The sequence below is a fragment of the Papio anubis genome, chromosome 17 (assembly GCF_008728515.1).
Source record: "Papio anubis isolate 15944 chromosome 17, Panubis1.0, whole genome shotgun sequence".
Lineage (NCBI taxonomy): Eukaryota > Metazoa > Chordata > Mammalia > Primates > Cercopithecidae > Papio > Papio anubis.
Genome location: NC_044992.1, coordinates 33,790,942 through 33,817,051, shown reverse-complemented (window position 1 = coordinate 33,817,051; position 26,110 = coordinate 33,790,942). Strand labels below are relative to the sequence as shown.

At 39.1% G+C, this 26,110-nt stretch overlaps 1 protein-coding gene and 1 pseudogene across 1 annotated transcript in view; both read left to right on the top strand.

Annotated features, from left to right (window-relative positions):
• Positions 1–26,110, top strand: part of LOC101021942 (protein phosphatase 1E) — a 228,908-nt gene that overhangs the window by 65,337 nt on the left and 137,461 nt on the right. The gene's annotated exons all lie outside the window — the stretch shown is intronic.
• On the top strand, positions 15,310–15,407 carry LOC116271102 (annotated as a pseudogene).

Sequence of the window (26,110 nt, the reverse complement as noted above, 5' to 3'; positions counted from 1 at the left end):
TTGGGAGACAGAGGTGGGTGGATCACCTGATGTCGGGAGTTTGAGACCAGCCTGGCCAACATGGTGAAACCCTGTCTCTACTAAGTAAACTACAAAAATTAGCCGGACGTGGTGGTGGGCACCCGTAATCCCAGCTGCTCGGGAGTCTGAGGCAGAGGAGGATGGCTTGAACCTGGGAGGCAGAGGTTGCAGTGAGCCGAGATGGCACCACTGCACTCCAGCCTGGGAGACAGAGACGGACTCCGTCTCAAACAAAAAATAAATAAATAAGAAAAATAAATAAAGGACATATTTTAAGCGAGCCCTCACTAGTGTGAGGAGAGAACCGAGGGGATGGTGCTAAACCATTCATAAAAATCCACCCCCACCAGGCCCCACCTCCAATATTGGGGATTACAATTGGACATGAAATTCGGGTGGGGACAGAGTTCCAAACCTATCAATAACAATGATAAAGGGCATGGATTTTTATATCAGACAGATCCTGATTTATATCAGATTGATTTATATCAGACAGAGCCAGAATTGATCCTGGCTCCACTTACTAATTTTGTGTGACCTTGGGCAAGGTACGAAACCTCTCCAACCTTAAGTTTCTCCTCAGGAAAATGCAGCTGATAATAGTACTCTCTCACAGGATTGCTGCCAGGATTAAAGAAGATAATAATAATATATGTGATGTGCTAAGCCATGTGCAGGACCCATTAAGGTACAATGAATTTTTGGTTTTTTGATTTCAAATTAGTTGAGATTCAACTGTAAAAGACATGATTGAAGTCCTAAAGGAGTGTGCTTTTTGGACCTACAAATAGAAAATATGTGCATAAATGACTTTAAAACACTGACAGACTATATGAATAAGTTAAAATGAATAAGGTAGAGATTGAATATACATCAATGACTATTATTTCATTATAGTGTCCAAATGGTGCTAGAAGCTCAACAAAATTATTGTCCATGTGCTGTGATCTTATTTAGATATGCAAACAAATATTTTTAAATAAATGTATTTAAATTATATCATAAATAAATTACTTGTGAGAGTGAGTCATAATTAAGGATTATAGTAGCAATGGTCCTACTAATTTTAGATAAACAGATTGCTGTGTTATATGAACAACTAACCAACTAACTATGAAGACTGAATAGATACCAAATTCAGTTATAATAAAGTAAAACATAACTGGATCTGAAACATTTAATCATGGACCTAATTCCAGTTATAATGTATGATGTTTAAAGTATAAATGATAAGTTGTTCATGTGATTATTATTATATATAAATAATATTATAAACCTTCAGTTTAACTTCGTATTTTTCTAATTATCTGGAGAGGAGATAGGAGTTTACTAGAAAAAGAAGAAAGTGTTTTCATTTCAATATGAAGATTCCTACATTCAAGTCCCTTTTCCAACAGGCGCCAGTCAGAGATCAGAATAATGACACATTCTTTGGTATAGATACACACACTCTGGTTGTTTATGTTAGCTTATGGCAGGGCAGGAACTTGCCCAATATAATAGAAACAATTCCTTTCATTGAGAAGCAAATACTGGATAGCAAGGACCCTGGAAAACTAGTAGAAGACACAGAAATAGAGTAATAACCGAAGTCTTCTTTAACAATGAAGAAACTTATTTTGAGACTCCAGGGGGTTGGGGTAAGGGCTTTCCTGGGCTTACAACTCTATTGTTATTTGCTAAAGGCTGGGAGGGGAGTGGGCTGAAAGTATGAAAACTATTCTTTCCCAAATTTCTCCCCCATCTTGTCTAAAATGACCAATTATTTAATACTTATGCTCCTTTCAGTATAAACTAGTTTAATCAAGTAGCTTTTCTAATAACTAACTGAGATATATCAAGGTAATGAGATTTTGAAAGGCGATCAAGGAAAAAGCAAGAGATCGTTTTAAAGCATAAATTGTTGATGAATACAAAGCTTTAAGTGGGAGTTAGCAGCTTCAGGAAGGAATCTGGCAGGAAGAAGAACAAGATAGCCCAGATAGTGATGAGGATTACCAAAACGAGAGATGGAAAGAAGAATATAGTAAAGGAGTTGAACAAGTAACAACAGCCAAAAAAGTGAAAAGAGACCAAAGAAAAGGAGGCAGTGAAGCATAGCATTGAATGAAATAAGTATGTGACTAGGAGCAAGCATTATAAAATATGAGCATCAGTGTGGGTTGTTTACTTAGAAGTAAAATTGCTAAGTCTGATTTTTTTTTTTTTTTTTTTTTTGAGTCCCAAATATCTTTCTCCAAAACAAGAGGGAATACAAGCCGACTTCTGATTCTGTTACGGGTTGAGCTGATAATTATGGTTAGAACAACCTCTAGGTGTTTGCTATATTGTTAGCTAGTATGTAGAATGCTGGAAAATTGGAGCCAGTTTCTATTGCCCATCTGTTCTGGTCTTATACTAGGATTAAATGTTTACTAAAAATAGAATGGGGTAACATTCCCAAAGGTGTACTCCATAGGCATTTGTAAACTTGCTCTTTTATTAAGATAATTCATGTTTTAAACACTGGTTGGCCGTGAATTGAAAATGTAAAGATTAGGATTTAATAGGTAGGTCTTTTCTGGAATAGATGATATGCTTTTTTTCTGTGGGGAAATTCTAATTACAACAAGCATAGGTTTAAGACTCTGGCTGATAATTAAAGTTATGCTATCAGTCAGGTCTACCATACTGCCAGGACTTGCTATTGGAGAGAGAATAGATTGTAATAGATTCTGTTGTTCAGGGTCGGTGACAACTGAAGGCTGCCAAAGTCAGTTGCCCCACTCTCTCCCCTTTGTCATATGTAAGTGAGGCAGCAAAGTATTGTGAAAAAAATATGTCAAGAGAGCTGACTTATATGATGATTATTGCTCTTCTTGTTTGACCTGGGGCAAGCCCTTCTGAGCATAATTTTTTTTTTAATTTTCAAAATGAGAATAATACCTATTTTATCCAAGTGGAAGCATTATTGTAGGGTCAGACATTATAGTGTATGTGAGCACTTTTTAAACTATAAAGACAACATATGAAAATGAGGTTTTCATTTCTATAACCTAAGAATTGTTTCTAGTTTAAGAGAGGCTGAAATGGACATATTCCTGTCATGTAGGCATTTCTCATAAATTTTTCAAGGAATGGAATGGGCAGGAAAGGAACTGTGAAAGTAATAGGAAAAGAATCATGTGGGTATTTGCATGAAAGACAGACTTACTTGAAATTCTAGGCACAGGAATGGTTTCTCAGGATTGTGATTATGCTATTCTCTGAAAGATTTAAGTGAAAGGGCAAAGACCTTATTTATGATTAGATATGTTTTATATCAAAATATAACAGCAATGAATATAGAAGAATGGATCTTATGCATCTATAGTTATTCTTTGAAAATAACATTGCTGGCTGCTGTCTGAATCACCTGTTGTTTAGTTATTTTTTTTCCCTTAGGAAATTGTGTTTGTATATTTTTAATTATTGTAAAATATCTGCAAAATTAATCTGTACCACAGGAAAGATAAAAAAGAAAAACATCTGCAAAATTAAACGTTGATTAAATTAAATATGGACGAGGTGCAAAATTTAAATTTAATACAAGTTTAATGGACTATCCCCAAATATATGGATGTATAGGATATTATATATGTTTTTAAAACATGAGTTAGAGGAAGCGTTGGAGAAAGGGTTTGAAAGATGAGCACAAAGATGAGTATCTCAATTCAAGGTAGAAAATGTATGTAACAATTACCAGTCAATACGTATATTTATATATAATTTAAAACTTTTTTTCTGTGAGAAAAAATCTGTAGGTTGTCCTAAATATAGCAGTCTTAATCTAAATAATCTATTGAACCAATACTTTCTGAGACTCTACATAGGCACAGATCCTATCTGAGAAGCTGCTAATCAACTGCTACACTACTGCAGAATAAACCTTTTATTTTTATAATTTTGTGTACTCAAAAGCTTATATCAGTGAAGATAGATATTTCTTCAGTCTAATTACTATTAATTATTTTAATGGAATCAAATAATCACTTTGAAAAGAGGAAAAGTTCAGTTGTAAAATCTTTATTCTACTTTTATTAATGAATTTAGGTTGCTTTAACTGTTAATAAATGTTGTTTTACATAATGTTGTTGTTTCTTTTTGTGTATGTGGGGTTTTTTTTTGCTTTTTTTTTTTTTTTTTTTGAGATGGAGTCTCGCTGTGTCACCCAGGCTGGAGTGCAGTGGCGCAATCTCGGCTCACTGCAACCTCTGCCTCCCAGGTTCAGGCCATTCTCCTGCCTCAGCCTCCCGGGTAGCTGGGACTACAGGTGCCCACCACCACGCCCGGCTAATTTTTTGTATTTTTTTTTTTTTTAGTGGAGACGGGGTTTCACTGTGTTAGCCAGGATGGTCTCGGTCTCCTGACCCCGTGATCCATCCGCCTTGGCCTCCCAGAGTGCTAGGATTACAGATGTGAGCCACTGCACCCAGCCTGCTTCTTTGTGTTTTATCTTGCATTGTGTTACTGTGGAGAGAAGCAATTGATTTAAAATATCTGGCTGATGCAAAGGCATAAGACTGATACAATGGACTTTGGGGACTTGTGGGGAATAGTGGGAGTGGGGCGAGGGATAGAAGACTACAAATATGGTGCAGTGTATACTGCTTGGGTGATGAGTGCATCAAAATCTCCCAAATCACCACTAAAGAACTTACTCATATAACCAAATACCACCTGTACCCCAATAACTTATGTAAAACTAAAATAAAAAAAAAATGAAGGCTTGACCTATCGATTCACACACACACAGACATACACACACACATACACACACACACAAATAAATAGAATGAAATATCTGGCTGAGTGCAGTGGCTCATACCTGTAATTCCAACACTTTGGAAGGCTGAGACAGGAGGATCCTTTGAGCCCAGGAGTTCGAGACCAGCCTGGACAATATTAGTGAGACTGTCTCTACAAAAAGTTAAAAACAGACAAAAACTTCTGAATAAAATATCTAAGCATTTTTCAATTCTGAAAAAACTTAACAGTTTAGAAAGCTTTGTGTTAATATTGCTGGTTTTTTTTTTCAGGAAACAATGAAATGAAAATGTATTTTTTTATTCTCTGTTTTTGTTTTTGTTGTTGTTGTTGTTGTTTGGAAACAGTCTCACTTTGTTGCCCCGGCTGTGGTGCAATGGTACGATCTCAGCTCACTGCAACTTCCACCTCCTGGGTTCAAGCCCAGCCTCAACCTGATTCTCCAGCCTCAGCCTCCCAAGTAGCTGCGATTACAGGCACCTACCACCATGCCTGGTTAATTTTTGTATTTTTAGTAGAGACGTGGTTTCACCATGTTGGCCAGGCTGATCTCAAACTCCTGACCTCAAGTGATCCACCCACCATGGCCTCCCAAACTGACGGGATTACAGGCATGAGCCACCACACCCAGCCCCATTCTCTACCTTATTCTATATAGTTTTACTACATTTTAATATTTTAGATATAAATGTAGAAATTATAGTTTTAGTTTTAATGGTTCATGATATTTTTCTTAAATTTATTCAGAGCAAATGAAAACTGCTTTTATGCCAGGCACAGTGGCTCATGCCTGTAATCCCAGCACCTTTGGGAGGCTGAGTCAGGCGGATCACCTGAGGTCAGAAGTTCCAGATCAGCCTGGCCAACATGGCGAAACCCCATTGTCTACTAAAAATACAAAAATTAGCTGGGCGTGGTGGTGGGCAGCGGGCATCTGTAATGCCAGCTACTTGGGAGGCTGAGGCAGGGAGAATTGCTTGAACCTAGGAGGCGGAGGTTGCAGTAAGCCAAGATGGCGCCATTGCATTCCAGCCTGGCAGCCTGGGCAATAGAGACAGACTCCATCTCAAAAAAAAAAAAAAAAAAAACTGCTTTGATGTCTTATATTATGAAAGAAATTTAGCTGGACAGATACAGCTGTTGCATTTATAAATAGCTTCAGATATCTCCACCAATAAAGGGTTTATTCAAGTTGTTATGGCAACTAAAATTCAGCAGAACTTCAAAGATAAACTATATTGAAGGAAGAGGTACATTAACTGTACATTTAATCAAATTATACAATAAAATTGTTGCTTATATCATTTTAGATAGCAATAAATTAGTTTAACATGTCAATGTAACTTACTATTTTTAATGTACAAAGATTTTTTTTATTTTTTATTTTTTTTAGATGGAACCTGGCTCTGTCGCCCAGGCTAGAGTGCAGTGCCACGATCTCAGCTCACTGCAACCTCTGCCTCCCAGATTCAAGTGATTCTTCTGCCTCAGCCTCCTGAGTAGCTGGGACTACAGGTGCGTGCCACCACGCCTGGCTAATTTTTTTTTTTTTTTGTATTTTTAGTAGAGACGGAGTTTCACCGTGTTAGCCAGGATGTTCTCAATCCCCTGACCTTGTGATCCGCCCTCCTTAGCCTCCCAGAGTGCTGGGGTTACAGGCGTGATGTACAAAAGTTTTGTTACTAATTTATCTGTGTGGGTTTTATATACTTTTAAGGAGCTTTACTTATAGGAATGATGGATCATGCTGACCCATTTAAACTCTCTTTCTCGGTCTTCTTTGTAATGAGTTGCATGCTTATTTAGATCTGCTGCCTAGGGTTGAGGGTACATTTTTGAGTCAGTGGAATATAGAAAAGCCTGCATTCAGCTTTAAGTCCGTGATTTTTTTTTTTTTTTTTTTTTTGAGACAGAGTCTTGCTCTGTCACCCAGGCTGGAATGCAATGTCACGATCTTGGCTCACTGCAGTCTCCGCCTCCTGGGTTCAAGCGATTCTCCTGCTGCAGCCTCCCAAGTAGCTGGGATTATAGGCACCTGCCACCATGCACAGCTAATTTTAGTATTTTTAGTAGAGATGGGGTTTCACTATGTTGGCCAGCCTGCTCTCGAACTCCTGACCTTAGGTGATCCACCTGCCTCAGCCTCCCAAAGTGCTGGGATTACACGCATGAGCCACCATACCAAGTGCTGGGATTACAAGCATGAGCCACTACACCCGGCCGAAGTCTGTGATCTCACCCCAGTGTTTTATCCAACTTAACTACCTGGTTATAATCTTTTAAGCCATTCAAATATGTAGGTCTATTCAGATATTCTGTTACAGTGGGTCTAGGAATGGGACATGAGAACCTGTAAGTTTTAAAAATAATTGGCCGGGTGCTGTGGCTCATGTCTGTAGTCCCAGCACTTTGGGAAGGCGGGCAGATCACTCGAGGTCAGGAGTTCAAGACCAGCTTGGCCAACATGGTGAAACCCCGTGTCTTCTAAAAATACAAAAATTAGCCAGGTATGGTGGTGGGTGCCTGTAATCTCAGCTACTCAGGAGGCTAAGGCAGAAGAATTACTTGAACCTGGGAGGCAGAAGTTGCAGTGAGCTGAGATCACGCCACTATACTCCAGCCTGGGCAATAGAGTCTCAGTCTCAAATAATAATAACAATAATAATAATATTTATTTTTATTCAATGTAATATGTATATAATTTTTTTAAGTGAAATAGTGTACTGTAAAGCATATACTAAGAACAGTCTCTTACTTTTCTTCTTCATTACAACTATTTTAATTTTCTTTTCTTTCTTTTTCTCTCTCTTCTTCTCTTTTCTCTTTTTTTACATTGGGACCGCAACAGCACAGGAAGCAACTGTTTTTAATTCTTTTGTTTGTTTGTTTGTCTTTTTGAGACAGAATTTCACTCTTGTTGCCCAGGCTGGAGTGCAATGCCACGATCTTGCCTCACTGCAACCTCTGCCTCCTGGGTTCAAGCGATTCTCCTGTCTCAGCCTCCCTAGTAGCTGAGATTACAGGCATGCGCCACTATGCCCAGCTAATTTTGTATTTTTAATAGAGACAGGGTTTCTCCGTGTTAGTCAGGCTGGTCTCAACCTCCTGACCTCTGGTGATCCTCCTGCCTTGGCCTCCCAAAGTGCTGGGATTACAGGCATGAGCCACTGTGTCTGGCCTATTTTTAATTCTTTGTTTCTTCTGGGATTTACCTGTCTCTAAAATATATTTCATTTGCTGTTTGTTGTTTTTTAAATTATAGACAGTAACTCTGTTTTTTATTTTAGAAGATAAAGATTTAACAGTCTTATACAACTCCTGCTACCACTTACTTTTCCTCACTAACTCCCAGTATAATCATACCATAACTTTAGGCAAAATAATGTTTACATTGTTTGAATTATGCATATATTGTTTACAACTGAGCCACTATATACTGTGTTTACATTTTCTTTTCTTTCCTTTCTTTTTTTTTTTTTTCTTGAGATGGAGTTTCACTCTAGTTGCCCAGGCTGGAGTGCAATGGTGCGATCTCAGCTCACTGCAACCTCTACCTCCTGGGTTCAAGTGATTCTCCTGCCTCAGTCTCCTGTGTAGCTGGGATTACAGGCATGAGCCACTGTGCCTGGCCCATGTTTACATTTTCTTTCTTGTATAACCTTTTGTTTTTCCTGGAGTTAATAATTTACTGTTTTCCATTTGTTTAGTTTTCTATGTATCTATTGTCCTTTGTTTTCTGAACTCTGCAGTAGAAACATAAAAACCACTATCAGTATAGTTAAACATCTTGGATAATCTTTTTTTATAAGGCTTTCATCTTGGAACTTTGCATCTACCTGTTCCAATCCAGACTGTATGCACTCTAGACCTTATGTATAGCTGACATTCAGGAGCTCTACCATGATCCTTGTGGTTCCTGATGCTTCTTTTTCATTAAAGCCTCAGTTTTCTGGTTTTCATTTCTTTCTGGGTTTCTTTTCTCATTTTGCTGGTGGACATCCTTTACTAGTCTTCTTATAAAATATTCATGGTTAGAAAGCAGGATTAGTTCTCTTAAAAAAACAAATAAGATTCATGGAAGTTAATTTTTTTCAGGTTTTGTTAACCTGAAATATCTTTATTCCACTCCTCCACTTGATTGTTAGTCTAGTTGGGTACAGAATTTCAGGTTAAAGGCCAAGCCTGGTGGGTCATACCTATAATCCCAGTACCTTGGGAGGCCAAGGCAGGGGAATTGCTTAAGGCCCAGGAGTTTGAGGACTGCCTGGTCAACATAGTAAGACCCTGTCTCTAAAAAGAAAAATTAGCCAGGCATGGTGGCCCATGCCTATAGTCCTAGCTACTTGGGAGGCTAAGGCAGGAGGATCACTTGAGCCCAGGAGTTTGAGGCTGCAGTGAACTCTGATTGAACCACTGCACTCTAGCCTGGAAATCAGAGCAAGACACTGTCTAAAAAAACAAAAAATAAACAAGCAAAAAAATTATGTTAGAAAATTGTTTTCCCACAGAATTTCAAAGGCATTAGGCTATTGTCCCTCAGCTTTCACTGTTAGTATTATTATTATTATTGTTATTTGAGATGGAGTCTTGCTCTGTCACCCAGGCTATAGTGCAGTGGCGCAGTCTCTGTTCACTGCAAGCTCCGCCTCCTGGGTTCACGCCATTCTCCTGCCTCAGCCACCTGAGTAGCTGGCACTACAGGTGCCCACCACCACACCCGGCTAATTTTTGTATTTTTAGTAGAAACGGAGTTTCACCGTGTTAGCCAGGATGGTCTCAATCTCCTCACCTCGTGATCTGCCCACCTCAGCCTCCCAAAGTGCTGGAATTGCAGGCGTGAGCCACTGCGCCCAGCCTTCACTGCTATTATTGAGAAAGATGATAGCATTCTGATTCCTGATCCTATTTGTATGTGGTTTACTTTATTTATCATTATTATTTTTTGAGACAGAGTCTTGCTCTGTCGCCCAGGCTGGAGTGCAGTGGCACAATCTTGGCTCGCTGCAACCTCTGCCTCTGGGTTCAAGCAATACTCCTGCCTCAGCCTCCCAAGTAGTTAGGACTATAGATGCGTGCCACCATGCCTGGCTAATTTTTGTATTTTTAGTAGAGACAGGGTTTCACCATGTTGTCCATGCTGGTCTCAAACTCTTACCCTCAGGTGATCTACCCGCCTTGGCCTCCCAAAGGGCAGGGATTACAGGTGTGAGTCACCGCACCTGACCTGTATGTGACTAACTTTATCTTTTTTTTTTTTTTTTTTTTTGAGATGGAGTCTCACTCTTGTCACCCAGGCTGGAGTGCAGTGGTGCAATCTCGGCTCAACTGCAACCTCCACCTCTTGGGTTCAAGTGATTCTCCTGCCACAGCCTCCCAATTAGCTGGGATTACAGGCGTGTGCCACCATGTCCGGCTAATTTTTTGTATTTTTAGTAGAGACGGCGTTGCACCGTGTTAGCCAGGATGGTCTTAATCTCCTGACCTCGTGATCCACCCGCCTCGGCCTCCCAAAGCGCTAGGATTACAGGCGTGACCACCACAGACTTATATTATCTTAAAGCTTTTAGTCTCTTCTCTTTTAGCCAGCATTTTGGGAACTGAGTAAGGGAATACAGCTGTTTATATGTAATTTTTCACATAGTATTCTTAATTTCAGTAAGGTGGTTTACTTCAGTCCCTCACTATATACCTTGCATCTTTGAATATAAGGCTATTCTGTTTCAATTAATCAGAAAATAAACATTTTCTTTCCTGCCATGTGAGGGAGGTGCCTTTGGTTGCATGGGAATTTAGAAGAAGAGTATCTTAGGTATTTCTTCTATATAATTTCAATGAATTGCTGCAATGTTTCCAACACTTCTCCTTATACCTGCTGTCTGAGATAGCTAGTATCTCCAGTTCCTTAGATTCCTGGAGTTCTCTGATGAGAACCAGCTAGATTATTGGTGTCATCCCCCCATTGGACAGTTTGGATTCAGCTTTCTCTGTTCTGGTATGTTAAGGTTGCTACTCCTTCATTCCCTTTCTTGCTTTCAAATATTTGTTAATCTTTTTTGTCCACTATCGTTTCTTCCATGTCTTTCTGTTATTTTAATTTCACATTTCAGGAGGTTTCTGAGATAAATGCATGTGTGCAGTCTGCTATTTTAAATCAGAAGTCCTGAAAGAACGTTATTGCCAGTGCTTTTATTGTTTCTGTAATAGGCACTGTGTTCCAAGGTAGCTCATTTCCTCTTTGGTAAGCACTGTTTTTTAGTGTCTGCTTATCTTGCTTGAAAGTCTTTTTCTCTGTAGGACTATTGATCCTAATTCTTACACCTTAGAGTATTCCAAATAAATCTGTTGTCTTCCACATGGTAACCTTTCATAGACTTAAAGACAGTATTAGAACTTCAGTATTTTTTCTTCTCTAGCGTAGACATAACCTAGTTCCTCTATTTGATCCTCAGAAAATATAGTTTCAAATTTCTTCACTATCCTGGTCACTTGCTTCTGAATTAACTGTTCTAAAGTATGATACCTAGAATTGAGAGCAATATTCCAGGTAGAATCTAACCAGCACAGACTAGAATAAATTATTATCATTTTCTTTTGAAATATTGTTGTGATAAAAAAATAAATAAACCCAGCACTACTGGTATGTTCTGCAAAGGGAAGAGTTTCTCAATTTTATCTGCTTGAAATTAAAGAAAAAACGTAAAGCTTCTACTACTTCTATATATAGAGAGACATGAAACATACAATGATTTGGTTTCTTTTTTTTTTATTTATTATTTTTTTTTATTTATTTTTTATTTTTTTGAGACTGAGTCTGGCTCTGTCGCCCAGGCTGGAGTGCAGTGGCTGGATCTCAGCTCACTGCAAGCTCCGCCTCCCGGGTTTACGCCATTCTCCTGCCTCAGCCTCCCGAGATGCTGGGACCACAGGCGCCCGCCACTTCGCCCGGCTAGTTTTTTGTATTTTTTAGTAGAGATGGGGTTTCACCGTGTTAGCCAGGATAGTCTCGATCTCCTGACCTCATGATCCGCCCGTCTCGGCCTCCCAAAGTGCTGGGATTACAGGCTTGAGCCACCGCGCCCGGCCATCTTTTTTTTTTTTTTATTAGAACAATTGGTGCTCCTTTTTAAAAATAATCTGGAGTGTAGGTTGAGAATTAAGATGTTCTGCATAATAACATAACAGGAATTTTTAAAGTTTAATTTTGAAATTTTTTAGACTCATGTAGAAGTTGCAAAAATAGTACAAAGAGTTCAGATGTACTCTTCACCCAGCTTCCCCCAATGACATCTTATATAACCACAGTATAATTATCAAAATCAGAAAACTGACATTGGTACAATACTATTTATTAACTAAACTACTGACCTTATTTGGATTTCACCAGGTGTTTGTTTGTTTGTTTTTTGAGATGGAGCCTCACTCTGTTACACAGGTTGGAGTGCAGTGGCGTGATCTTAGCTCACTGCACCCTCGCCTCCCAGGACTGCACACTCGCCTCCCAGGTCCAAGTGATTCTCCTTCCTCAGCCATCTGAGTAGCTGGGATCACAGGCATACATCACTACTCCTGGCTATGGCTAATTTTTGTATTTTTTTCTTTTAGTAGAGATGGGGTTTCACCATGTTGGTCAGGCTGGTCTTGAACTCCCAGCCTCAAGTGATTCACCTGCCTCAGCCTCACAAGATTTCACCAGTTATTACATACAATCCTTTAAAAAAAAACGGGAGTTGTATGTAGTTCTACAGGATTTTATCACATATATAAATTCATATGATCATTATCACATTTGGGGTATAGAACTCCAGAAGAAACTCCCATGTGCTAGCCATTTATAGTCACACCCCAATCCTAACCCCTGGCAACCACTGATCTGTTCTCCATCACCATACTTTTGTTACTTTGAGAATGTTATATAAGTGGAATCATCTAGTATGTGACCTTTTGAAACCCAATAGTTTTTCAACAGTTACCTCACCGCCCCCTACAGAAGTCTTTAGTTTCTATTGTTGCCATCTTTATGTTCATGAGTACCCCATGTTTAGCTCCCACTTATAAGTGAGAATATGTGGTATTTGGCTTTCTGTTCTTGCATTAATTCACTTAGGATAATGGCCTCCAGCTGCACCCATGTTGCTGCAAGGGACATGATTTTGTTCTTTTTTTATGACTGGTGTATATGTACCAGATTTTCTTTACCCAGGCCACATTTGATGGGCATCTAGGTTGATTTCATGTCTTTGCTACTGTGAATAGTGCTGCAATGAACATGTGAGTGCATATGTCTTTTTGATAGAACTATTTGTTTTCTTTTGGATAGATACACAGTAATGGGATTCCTGGGTCGAATGGTAGTTCTGTTTTAAGTTCTTTGAGAAATCTTCAAACTGCTCTTCATAGTGGCTAAGCTAATTTGCATTCTCACCAACAGTGTGTAAGTGTTCCCTTTTCTCCACAGCCTTTCCAACATCTGTTGTTTTTTGACTTTTTAATAATAGCCATTCTGGCATCTGACTGATGTGAGATGGCATCTCATTGTGATTTTGATTTGCATTTCTCTGATGATTAGTGATGTGGAGCATTTCTTCATGTTTATTTGCCACTTGTATGTCTTCTTTTGAGAAGTGTCTGTTCATGTCTTTTGCCCATTTGCAAGTGTTTTGTGGTTCTTGTAGAGACATTTCCCCTCCTTGCTTAGATGTCATGATTTTGTTTGTTTTATTTTTATTTTTTGGTGGGAGGGGGGGTATGACTATTGTAAATGGGATTGCATTGTTGACTGTCCACTTTTTAATTGGACTTCTTACTTATTTACAGTTGAGGTTAGGGATTTCTTATTTATTCTAGATATAAATTCTTTGTCAAATATATGTGATTTGCAAATATTTTCTCCCAATCTGTGGCTTCTTTTCTCATTTTCTTAATATCTTTCACAGAGGAAAAGTTTTAATTATGATGAAGTCTAATTTATTAACTTTTTCTTTTTGGGTGGTACTTTTGGTGTCATATCTAAGAACATTTTCCCTAAATTTAGGTCACACAGAATTTCTCTTGTTTTTTCCCTAAGAGTCTTATCGTTCAACATTTGATAAAATTATGCATTTGAAGTTTGTTAATTTTGGCATAAATTGTGAGGTTTAGATCAAGGTCCATTTTGTCTCCTACAGGAGACTAGTTGTGCCATCACCACTTGTTAAAAAGACTATCCTTGCTTCATTAAATTGCTTTTATACCTTTGTCAAAAATTAGTTATCTGTACAAATGTGAGTTTATTTTTTACTCTTTTTTGTTCTATTGATCTATGTGTCTATAGTAAGTCTTTAAAAAGCTAATGTGATTACCCTTATTTTATTCTTTTTTTTCAAAATTCTTTTAGCTATTCTAGTTCCTTTGCCTTTCCATATAAATTTTAGAATCAGTTTGTTCATATATAAAAATCTGTTAGAATTTTTATAGGAATTGCATTAAACCAACTGCAGATCAATTTTGAGAGAATTGACGTCTTTGCTCTGTAAAGCCTCCGAATCCATGAGCATGCCGCATCTCTCCAGTTATTTAGGTCGTTAAAACCTTTTTTTGGTCAGACACAGTGACTCATGCCTGTAATCCCAGCACTTTGAGAGGTTGAGGTGGGAGGATCACTTGAGCACAGGAGTTCGAGACCAGCCTCAGCAACATAGTGAGACCTCATCTCTACAACCTCATCTCTACAAAAAATAGAAAAATTCGCCTGCCGTGGTGGTGCGTGCCTGTAGTCCCAGCTACTGGGGAGGCTGAGGCGAGGTGATTGATTGAGTCTAGGAGGTCAAGGGTATAGTAAGCCATGATTGTGCCACATTGAGTCTGGGAGGTCAAGGGTATATAGTAAGCCATGATTGTGCCACATTGAGTCTGAGAGGTCAAGGGTATAGTAAGCCATGATTGTGCCACTGCACTTTAGCCTTGGTGACAGAGCAAGACCCTGTCTCAAATAAAATAAAATGAAATAAAATAAAATAAAATAAAATAAAATAAAATAATCAGTATTTTGTAGTTTTTAGCACAAAGATCCTGTGCATGTTTTGTTAGATTTATACCCAAATTTTAACTTTTTTTTTTTTAGTGTTATTGTAAATGATCTGGGAAATTGTATTACCTGTGATATTTTTGGACCTTCCCACTATAGCTTTATATTTTATTAAAACATATAGTTTTGACTGAGTGCAGTGGCTCGCACCTGTAATCCCAGCATTTAGGAGGCTGAGGTAGGAGGATCGCTTGAGCCCAGGAGTTCAAGACTAGCCCAGGCAATATAGTGAAACCTCTATCTCTACAAAAAATTTTTAAAAATTAGCTGTGCATGGTGGTGCATGCCTGCAGTCCCAGCTACTCAGGAGGCTGGGCAGGAGGATTGCTTGAGCCCCAGAGTTTGAGGCTGCAGTGAGCTATGATCATGCTACTGCATTCCAGCTGGGTAACAGAACAAGATCCTGTCTCAAACAACAAAACGAAACAAAAACAAATGGGGCGCTCGCTTTAGCAGCACATATACTAAAAATGATACAGAAAAGATTAGCTTGGTTCCTGCACAAGGACGACACTCAAATATTACATATTATAGTTTAAAAAAAAAAGGGGAAACTGAGACTTAGAACAGTGAAGTAATTAATTGCCTAAGGTTACAAAACTGGTAAACAGTAGAGCTAGGATTCAAACCCAGGTGTGGCTTTAGAATCTCTAACATGATGTTAATCACTATACTATGCTGCCTAGAGCAAAACCATCCTGATATACTCTAGCGGGAACTGTTTTTTAAGTTTTGGGTATATATTTTTGCTCAAAAAGTGACAAGACTACTAACTTTATCTTTTATGTTACCCAGATTAAAATTCTTTCAGTAAAAAATGAACTATATAAAATATTAAGATTAATATATTTCATCATCTGCCTTCTTATCTAAGTCAAAGAATTCCCAGGGGGCCTGGTGTGGTGGCTCACACCCGCACTTTGGGAGGCCAAGGTATGAGGATTTAATGAGGCCAGGAGTTCAAGGCCAGCCTGGGCGACAGAGTGAGATCCTGTCTTTACGAAAAGCATTTTTTTTTTCTTTTTTTTCTTTTTTTTCTTTTTTTTTTTTTTTTTTTTTTGAGACGGAGTCTTGCTCTGTTGCCCGCGCTGGAGTGCAGTGGCCGGATCTCAGCTCACTGCAAGCTCCGCCTCCTGGGTTCACGCCATTCTCCTGCCTCAGCCTCCCGAGTAGCTGGGACTACAGGCGCCCGCCACCTCGCCCAGCTAGTTTTTTGTATTTTTTTAGTAGAGACGGGGTTTCACCGTGTTAGCCAGGCTGGTCTCGATCTCCTGACCTTGTGATCCTCCCGTCTCGGCCTCCCAAAGTGCTGGGATTACAGGCTTGAGCCACCACGCCCGGCTACATTTTTTTTTTCTTAAGACCGAGTCTCACTCTGTCGCCCAGGCTGGGAGTGCAGTGGTACGATCTTGGCTCACTGCAACCTCTGCCTCTCAGGCCCAAGCAATCCTCTTGCCTCAGCCTCCTGAGTAGCTGGGATTACAGGCACACGCCACCACACCTGGCTAATTTGTGTATTTTTAGTAGAGACGGGGTTTCACCATGTTGGTCAGGCTGGTCTTGAGCTCCTGACCTTGAGATCTGCCCGCCTCAGCCTCCTAAAGTGCTGGGATTACAAGGCATGAGCCACCATGCCTGGCCACAAAAAAAATTAAGATCAACTGGGTTTGTTGGTGCATGCCTTTAGTCTTAGCTACTCCAGAGGCTGAGATGGGAGGATCACTTGAGCCCAGGAGTTGGAGGTTATGGTGGGCCATGATGGTCCCACTGCATTCCAGCCTGGGCAACAGAGTAAAACTCTGTCTCTTAAAAAAATTTTAAAAAATAAAAAAAGAATTCCCAAGATATACAACTGTCATAGAATGAGAATAAACACACACACACACACACACATTAAATCTCTCATTATCCCTAATAGTTACAAACTGATTTTATTTCTATTTAAGATTACTCAGAAAAAATGTATTGGACTTTTAATTTATGTTAAGAAATTGTTTTAAAAGGCCATCAGAAATTCTATTAAAATCATGAGGCTTTTTTTTTTTTTTTTTAGACAGAGTCTTGCACTGTCACCTTGACTGGAGTGCAGTGGTGCAATCTCTGTTCACTGCAACCTCTGCCTCCCAGGTTCAAGTGATTCTCCTACCTCAGCCTCCTGAGTCGCTGGGATTACAGGTGCCCACCACCTGTAGGTGCCCTGCTAATTTTTTGTATTTTTTAGTAGAGATGGGGTTTCACTGTGTTAGCCAGGATGGTCTCAATCTCCTGACCTCAGGTGATCCACCCGCCTCGGCCTCCCAAAATGCTGGGATTACAGGCGTGAGCCACCGCGACCGGCCCATGAGGCTTTTATAAATTATATATGCTACACATTTGCTAATTTAGACAATGTAGTATGCTGTTTATAGAAGTTGGCAGCATTGGAGAAGTTAGTCTTGACTCTGTCTCCTCTCCAGCCAGGGCTCTTAGACTGTCCCAGAGAAGGTGATGATCACTGATAATAACATGTTGATAAATCTTTGAAGCCTTTCAACTAAGAGAGTCCTGTGGAATCTAAACATAGATCTTATACCTGTCACAAAAATTAACTTAAAATGGATCATACACATAAATGTAAAATGCATAACTTATAAGACTTCTAGAAGATAACATAGGAGGAATCTAGTGACCTTGAATTTGGCGATGAGTTTTAGATACAACTCAAATAGCGTGGAGGAAAAACATTGATAAAATTGACTTTAAACTTGTGTTCTGGGAAAGACAGTAAAGGGAGTTAAAAGGTAAGTCACAAACTGGGAGAAAATCTTTACAAAACACTTGTCTGATAAAGGACTAGTATCCAAAATACACAAAAAACACTTAAAATTCAACAATAAGAAAGTGAACAACCCAATTAAAAAATGAGCAAAAGATCTGAACAGATACCTCAATAAAGAAGATGTAGAGACAGCAAATAAATACATAAAAAGATGCTCAACATCATTTGTCTTTAGGGAATTGCAGATTGAAACAATTAGATACCATTAAAGTCTGTTAGAATGGCCAAATTTAAAAACTGAAAAGCTGGTGAGGATGAAATGCCAGTGAGAATGAAAAACAAAAGAAACTCTAATCTTTGCTGCTGGAAATGCAAAATGATACAGCTGCTTTGGAAAACAGTTTGGCAGTGGTTTACAAGAAAGATAAACATATTCTTACCATATGATCTAGCAATTAATCACATTTCTAGGCGCAATAGACATACCCAGTTGAGTTGTAAACTTAAGTCCACACAGAAACCTGCAAAGGAATGTTTACAGCAGCTTTATTCATAACTGCACCCAAACTGGACGCAATAAATTGTCCCTCAATAGGCGAATGGATAACCAAACTATTGTGGTACATTCATACAATGGAATGTTATTAAGTGATCAAAAGAAAGGAGATATTAAACCAGGAACAGACATGGAGAAAACATAGATGCATATTGTTAAGTAATTGAAAAACCTATATACTCTAACAATTCCAATTATATAACATTCTGGAGGAGGAAAATTATGATGGCAGTAAAAAGATCAGTGGTTGTCAGGGGTTGTGGACAGTAGTAAGGGAGGGATGAATAGGTGAAGCAGAGTGGCATTTTAGGGTGGTGAAACTATTCTGTATGCACTGTAATGATGGATACATGATATTATGCATTTGTTAAAGTCTGTAGAACTTTACAGCACAAAAAGTCAACCTCAGTGTGTACAAATTTAACAATAGCTGTCAGAGGTAGGCATGGTGGCTTGTGCCTGCAATCCCAGCTACTTGGGAGGCTGAGGTAAGAAGATCACTTGAGGCCAAGAGTGCAAGTCCAGCTTGGGACTTGAGTTCAAGTCCAGCAACATGGCAAGACCTTGTCTCTAAAAAAAGAAAAAAAAAATTTTAAGAAAAAATAATATAATTCAGGAGGTCATGGGATTTGAGAAAGAAAGCAGACTGTGACAAGAGCATCTAACTATATTACAAATATATGAAACAACCTCACCGAAACGGATGGGGAGAAAAGTGCTCCCATAACTTTGAAAATGACTGGAGTCTGTAAAACTAAAGGCTAAAGGAACTGTATAAGAGTACTTACTCAAGTTGATACAATTTTTCTGCATGGGTTTATAGGTTAATAAATGCATTATTGCTATACTTGTACACTAACATTGAACAACTAAGAAAATAGACAGCAGATAGTGGGAGCCAGGTTTCTCACTGTTGAAGTGGAAATTTTACAGATCAACAAGGGAGGAAGCTAGAATGACCCATGGTAATGGATTAGCGTTGAAGATACTACAAGAGCTCATATATAGTTAGATAGTTGCATGTGGAAATTTTTATAGATGGGTATGTGCAGAAGTTAGTATATACATACTATAAAGTTTGAAAGTTTACACCACCACCACCACTTTTGACTCCAATTGTAAGTTTAGGGGTCCCCAAGATCACCCTCAGGTTGAATAATTCCCTAGAAGTACTCACAGAACTCACTGAAAGCTGTTATATTTACAGTTATGGTTTATTACAGTAAAAGGATAATAAAACCAGCCAAGGGGAGAAGAGTACAGGAGAATTCCTCATGTGAAGCTTCCAGTTTCTTCTCCTCATGGAGTAATAGACAGTGGTAACTTCCCCCGGCAACAATTTGTGACAACACGCTAGAAGTATTACCAACCAGGTAAGATCGTCAAGCCCTGGTGTCCAGAGTTTTTGTTGGGGCTTGGTCACATAGACATGATTGACCACTCACATGGCTGTTTTTTGTTACAGATACCACATGGCTCAAAACCTCCACCATTAATTACATTGTTAGGATAGGCTATCTGGCATGGCCTAAAGCTCCCAGGTTAACAAGGACCCACTTTTCAGTTAGGCATTACAGGGGCTTAGAGAATACACCCCTGGAGCCAAGGGCAAAAGCCAGACCAATTCAGTAGTAACAAGTACACCTAGTGCTCAGATCTTGGTTTCTAATATGATTCTTCAGTAAGAGTAACCAGGACTCCTTGGAGAAATGGCTGATTCCAGGGATGGGGTAGAAAATGTACAAAACCAGCCTGGGCATCTTGTAGTGGCAGAAAGTAAGAAAGTGCTAAAGAAAAAAAAAAAAATCACTGTGAGAGGTATATAAAAGAAGCCAAATGAAAGAGCACCCAATGGGAAAATTTAGAAATATTTGAGCAAAATAAATGAATGAATACCATACTATTGTATTATAACCTGAAGTATAACGTAAATATTCATGATTGTGGTGGGTTGCAGCTAATTTGGGCCAGCGTCATTGGTGGTAAAATAATTTGCTGAAACAGCCGTGAGTTAAAGAAAGTAAGTGTATTAGAGAGAAAGTATATTGCAAGGAAGCACTGGGCAGCACAGCAGAGAAGAAGCTGCCTGCAAAGAGGCGGGGCTGGAGGAAAGTTTTATAGGATGGAGCTGGAGGGACTACATGTAGAACGAGTTATTTGGGAACAGGATATTGTGCAAACAGGGTGTTTGTAGTTAGCTGTTTCTCAGAACAATTGTTCTCCTCCACCCTGGGGCACCCCCCTTGTTGTTGCTAACTTATCAGGACTCCACAATGAGTTCATACTGATATATAAATAATTGGATACATTAATAAATGGAAGTGAATAGACAAATCTTTCTGTATGGAATAATGCTAATTAAATTATGTAGATACTCCATCCTAAGGACAGGGAGCATAATTCCCCACTTCTTAAGTGTGCACTGTGCATAGTGACTTCCTTCTGCAGAGTCCCTTATGAAAAGTGGGGAATGGGAGGAAAGAAATAACTTGATGGGAGAGACCTGACAAACACACCTTCAAACCAAGTGATTATGGTCAATATAAACAGACATAAATCATGTTGATATCATATATACCCTCAATATGCTATGATGAAAAATGGCACTTTAAAATGGCAATTTATCTCTGTGATCTTTGTCACAAAAGTCTGTAACACCAATCTAACCATGAGATTTTTTTTTTGAGGCAGAGTCTTGCTTTGTCACCCAGACTGGAGTGCAGTTCAGTGGTACAACCTTGACTCACCGCAGCTTCCACCTCCCAGGTTCAAACAATTCTCCTGCCTCAGCCTCCCGAGTAGCTGGGATTACAGGTGCACGCCACCGTAACCAGCTAATTTTTGTGTTTGTTTGTTTGTTGGTTTGTTTTTTGTTTTGAGACAGAGTCTTAACTCTGTTGCCCAGGCTGGAGTGCAGTGGCATGACCTCGGCTTACTGCAGCCTTTGCCTCCTGGGTTCAAGCGATTCTCCTGCCTCAGCCTCCTGAGTAGCTAGAACTACAGATGTGCGCCACCACGCCTGGCTAATTTTTCTATTTTTTAGTAAAGATGGGGTTTCACCATATTGGCCAGGCTGGTCTTGAACTCCTGACCTCATGATCCGCCCTCCTTGGCCTCCCAAAGTGCTGAGATTACAGGCATGAGCGGCCGTGCCTGGCCAATTTTTGTATTTTTAATAGAGACGGGGTTTCCCCATGTTGGGTAGGCTGGTCTCAAACTCCTGACCTTAAGTGATCCACCCACCTTGGCCTCCCAAAGTACTGGGACTACAGCCGTGAGCCACCATGTCCGGCCTGAGAAAAATAAATTCTAATAGAGGGCCATCCTACAGTATACCTGACCAGAACTCTTTAAAACTGTCAAGATCCTCAAAAAGAGAGTCTGAGAAACAGTCACAGCTAAGAGATAACTAAGGAGACGCGACAAGTAAACATAATATAGTGGCATCCTGAATGGGATATTGGAACAGAAAAAGGACGTTAAGTAAAAACTAAGGAAATCAAACTATGGACCAGTTAATAATAACTTTTCAGTATTCATTCATTAATTGTAATGAGTGAGCCATACTAACGTAAGCTGTTAATAATAGGGGAAAATGGAAAATGTGTGTGTATGTTGGGGGGTATATGAAAATGCTATACTATCTGCTCAATTTGTAAATCAAAAACCCATTTGCCAGGCGCAGTGGCTCATGCCTGTAATCCCAGCACTTTGGGAAGCCAAGGCAGGTGGATCACTTGAGGTCAAAAGTTTGAGACCAGCCTGATCAACATGGTGAAACCCCGTCTCTATTGAAAATACAAAATTAGCCAGGTTTGGTGGTGCATGTCTGTAATCCTAGCTACTCCGGAGTCTGAGGCAGAAGAATCTCTTGACTCTTGGGGGTGGAGGTTGCAGCGAGCCGAGATCTCACCATTGCACTCCAGCCTGGGCAACAAGAGCAAAAACTCTGTCTCAAAAAACCAAAAACAAAACAAAACAAAAAACTGTTTAGAATGTTTTGATTTTAAAAATAATTATAATTTTAAAAACTGTAGAACAGGCCAAGTGCAGTGACTCCCGCCTGTAATCCTAGCACTTTGGGAGGCCGAGGCAGGCGGATCACAAGGTCAGAAGATCGAGACCATCCTGGCTACACGGTGAAACTGTCTACTAAAAACACAGAAAAAATTAGTTGGGCATGGTGGCAGGTGCCTGTAGTCCCAGGATGGAGAATGGCGTGAACCTGGGAGGTGGAGAACCTGGGAGGCGTGAACCTGGGAGGCAGGAGAATGGCGTGAACCTGGCAGGCAGAGCTTGCAGTGAGCTGCGATTGCGCCATTGCTCTCCAGCCTGGGCGACAGAGCGAGACTCCCTCTCAAAATAAATAAATAAATAAATAAAATTTAAAATAAAAACCTAACTGGGCTCGGTGGTGCACATCTGTAGTCCCAGCTATACTCGGAAGGCTGAGGCAGGAGAATTGCTTGAACCCGGGAGGTAGAGGTTGCAGTGAGCCGAGATCGCACCACTTAGCCTGGGCGACAGAGAGAGACCCTGTCTAAAAAATAAAAATAAAACTGTAGAATAAGTTTGGGCACAGTGGCTCACACCTGTAATCCTAGCACTTTGGGAGGCCGAGGCAAGCGGATTGCTTGAGCCCACGAATCTGAGACAAACCTGGGCAACATGGTGAAACCCTGTGTCTAAAAAAATAATAAAAATGTGTATATATATAATATATATATATGCATAATTTAGCTGGGCGTGGTGGTGTGTGCCTAGAGTCCCAGCTGCTCAGGAGGTTGAGATGGGAGGATCAACTGAGCCCTGAAGGTTGAGGATGCACTGAGCCATGATCATGCCAGTGCACTCCAGCCTGGGCACAGACCTAGACTCTGTCTCAAAAAAAAAAAAAAAGAAAAAAAAAATTGTGAAACAATGGTGACTGTAGGGGAAATGACGTATGAAAAAGTGATTTGTCATAAATGGGATCCCCTAAGCATACAATGTAAACAAATATCTGACCTTCAAAGGAGGGTACAGAGTATGCTTTGCAAGTCTTTAGGCAGAGCATTATAATTTTGTCACATACCTTTCTATACGTCATATAGAGTTAAATACAGAGATATATTATTTTGGGAATTAAGTTCTTAAGAATTATAATACTATTTTTTGAGAAATGTATTTCAACTGTCATTTTACTGAAGGACTGGAGGTCCTGGGATATTAGAGAATTTCACTTATTACAAAGATTAAAAGCAAACATGATAAATATTTACAAATATATTGAATTATTATCTGAATTTATTGTGAAGATTTTCTAATATGATGAGTTGATTTTAAAAGTTACCAACGATTTCTGGTATAAAAAATACAATAGCTAATTGTAATTTATATTTAAAATGGGTGTGAAAGTGAATAATAAAGGTAACAGTAAAAGGAAGAAAATAAAATTATAATGAAGAAGAGAACATAATGCTTACAGATTAAAAATGATATAAAGGGATAACTTTTCAGAAGAGATTAAAAACTATCTAGAATAATATAATATACATTGTGTGACTGCTGGATTTTATGAGTACATTCTTTAGCCTCTTATTTAGTTTGTAAAGAAATAGTGACTGTTTCCCTCATTAATGGCAAGTGTAAATAGCCGAGGTGGGCGTTCAAAGACAATTTACCACCTCCCTACATGGGGCTTTGGAAGGTTGTCACTAAACTAATTATTTCCATGAAAATGTGTTAATGGAATTTCACGGTTGAGTCTTACTTCTACCTAGAGTCTTTTGTAGAGGCAATATATTTTATAAAACTGCATGGAGAAAGATATAAGCAATCAATCTTTAGAGTAGTAGACTTTTGTAAAAACATGATTGCTATTGTATTTGTACCCTAATAAGAAATCTAGCAGTCTTCTAGCAAAGAACATCACAAGAGCTTACAGAAAATTTGTTTTGAACTAAGAGACTAAAGAGACATAGAGATCAAATTTTTAAAGTTAAAATATTTCTATCGATAACCTTTTATTCAAGTATTATTGAGTGTTATTTTCATTAGATAATGGCACTGGCTTCTCATATATATTGCATATAGTATTGCAGTCTGGGAATTGGAGTCACTTTCCTCCATTAGAGTAAGCTCTACCTGTGTCTGAATGCCCAGTCTTAACAGTGTTGCTAATCACTTATGCGAAATGTGTGACCAAGTCTACATTTGCTGGAAATTTCTGACATTGTAAATATTTGGATATATTGTTGTAATCATCAATTAGTATTTTCAGGAAGGAACCAGGGGTAACATATAGCAACCTAGCAAGTGGATTTACTTTTACAGATTCATTCCTCTATAATTCTGTTCATGGTTCATGGATTTTTGTTTTTTTTTTCAGTTTCTTTTATTGTGGTAAAATATACATAACAAAATGTTCTGTCTTACCCATTTTTAAGTATACAATTTATTGGTATTAAGGTATTAAGTACATTAATATTATTGTACAACTATCACCACCATTCATCTCCAGAACTCTTTTCATTTTGCAAAACTGAAACTTTCTATCCATTAAACAGTAACTTCTCATTCCTTTCTCCTCCTAACCCCTGGCAACCATCATTCTGCTTTTTGACTCTATGATTTTGACTACAATAAATAACTAATTTAAGTGGAATTATACAGTATTTATCTTTTTGTGACCAGTTTATTTCAGTTAACATGATGTCCTCATCAAGGTTCACTCATATTGTGGCATATATTAGAATTTATTTATTTTTGTTTGTTTGTTTGTTTTTGAGACAGAGTCTCGCTCTGTTGCTAGGGTGGAATGCAGTGGCGCGATCTTGGCTCACTGCAAGCTCCTCCTCCCAGGTTCACGCGATTCTCCTAGCTCAGCCTCCCGAGTAACTGGGACTACAGGTGTGCGCTATCACACCTAGCTAACTTTTGTAATTTTAGTAGAGATGGGGTTTCTCCGTGTTGGCCAGGCTGGTCTCGAACTCCTGACCTCAGGTGATCTGCCGACCTTGGCCTCCCAAAGTGTTGGTATTACAGGCGTGAGCCACCGTGCCCGGCCAAAATTTATTTCCTTTTTAAGGCTGAATAATATTCTGTTGTATATATGTACCACATTTTGCTTATCCATTCATCAGTCAATTGATACCTGGGTTGTTTCCATGTTTTAGCTACTGTGAATAATGCTGCTATGATAACAAATGTTATGATTATAAATGTATAAGTATCTCTTTGGGACCCAATTCTTTTGAGTGTATACCCATAGAATTGCTGGGTCATTTGCTAATTCTATTTTTAACTCTTTGAGGAAACTGTTTCCACAGTGGCTGTACTATTTTACATTTTCTTTTCTTTTTTCTATTATTATAATTTAAGTTCTAGGGTACATGTGCACAGCATGCAGGTTTGTTACTTATGTATACATGTGCCATGTTGGTGTGCTGCACCCGTTAACTTGTCATTTACATTAGGTATATCTCCTAATGCTATCCCTCCCACCTCCCCCCACCCTATGACAGGCCCTGGTGTATGATGTTCCCCAACCTGTGTCCAAGTGTTTTCACTGTTCAGTTCCCACCTATGAGTGAGAATATGCAGTGTTTGGTTTTCTGTCCTTGTGATAGTTTCCTCAGAATGATGTTTCCAGCTTCATCCATGTCCCTATAAAGGACATGAACTCATCCTTTTTTATGACTGCATAGTTTCCATGGTATATATGTGCCACATTTTCTTAATCCGGTCTATATCATTGATGGACATTTGGGTTGGTTCCACGTCTTTGCTGTTGTGAATAGTCCCGCAATAAACATACATGTGCATGTGCCTTTATAGCAGCATGATTTATAATCCTTTGGGTATATGCCCAGTAATGGGATTGCTGGGTCAAATGGTATTTCTAGTTCTAGATCCTTGAGGAATTGGCACACAGTCTTCCATGATG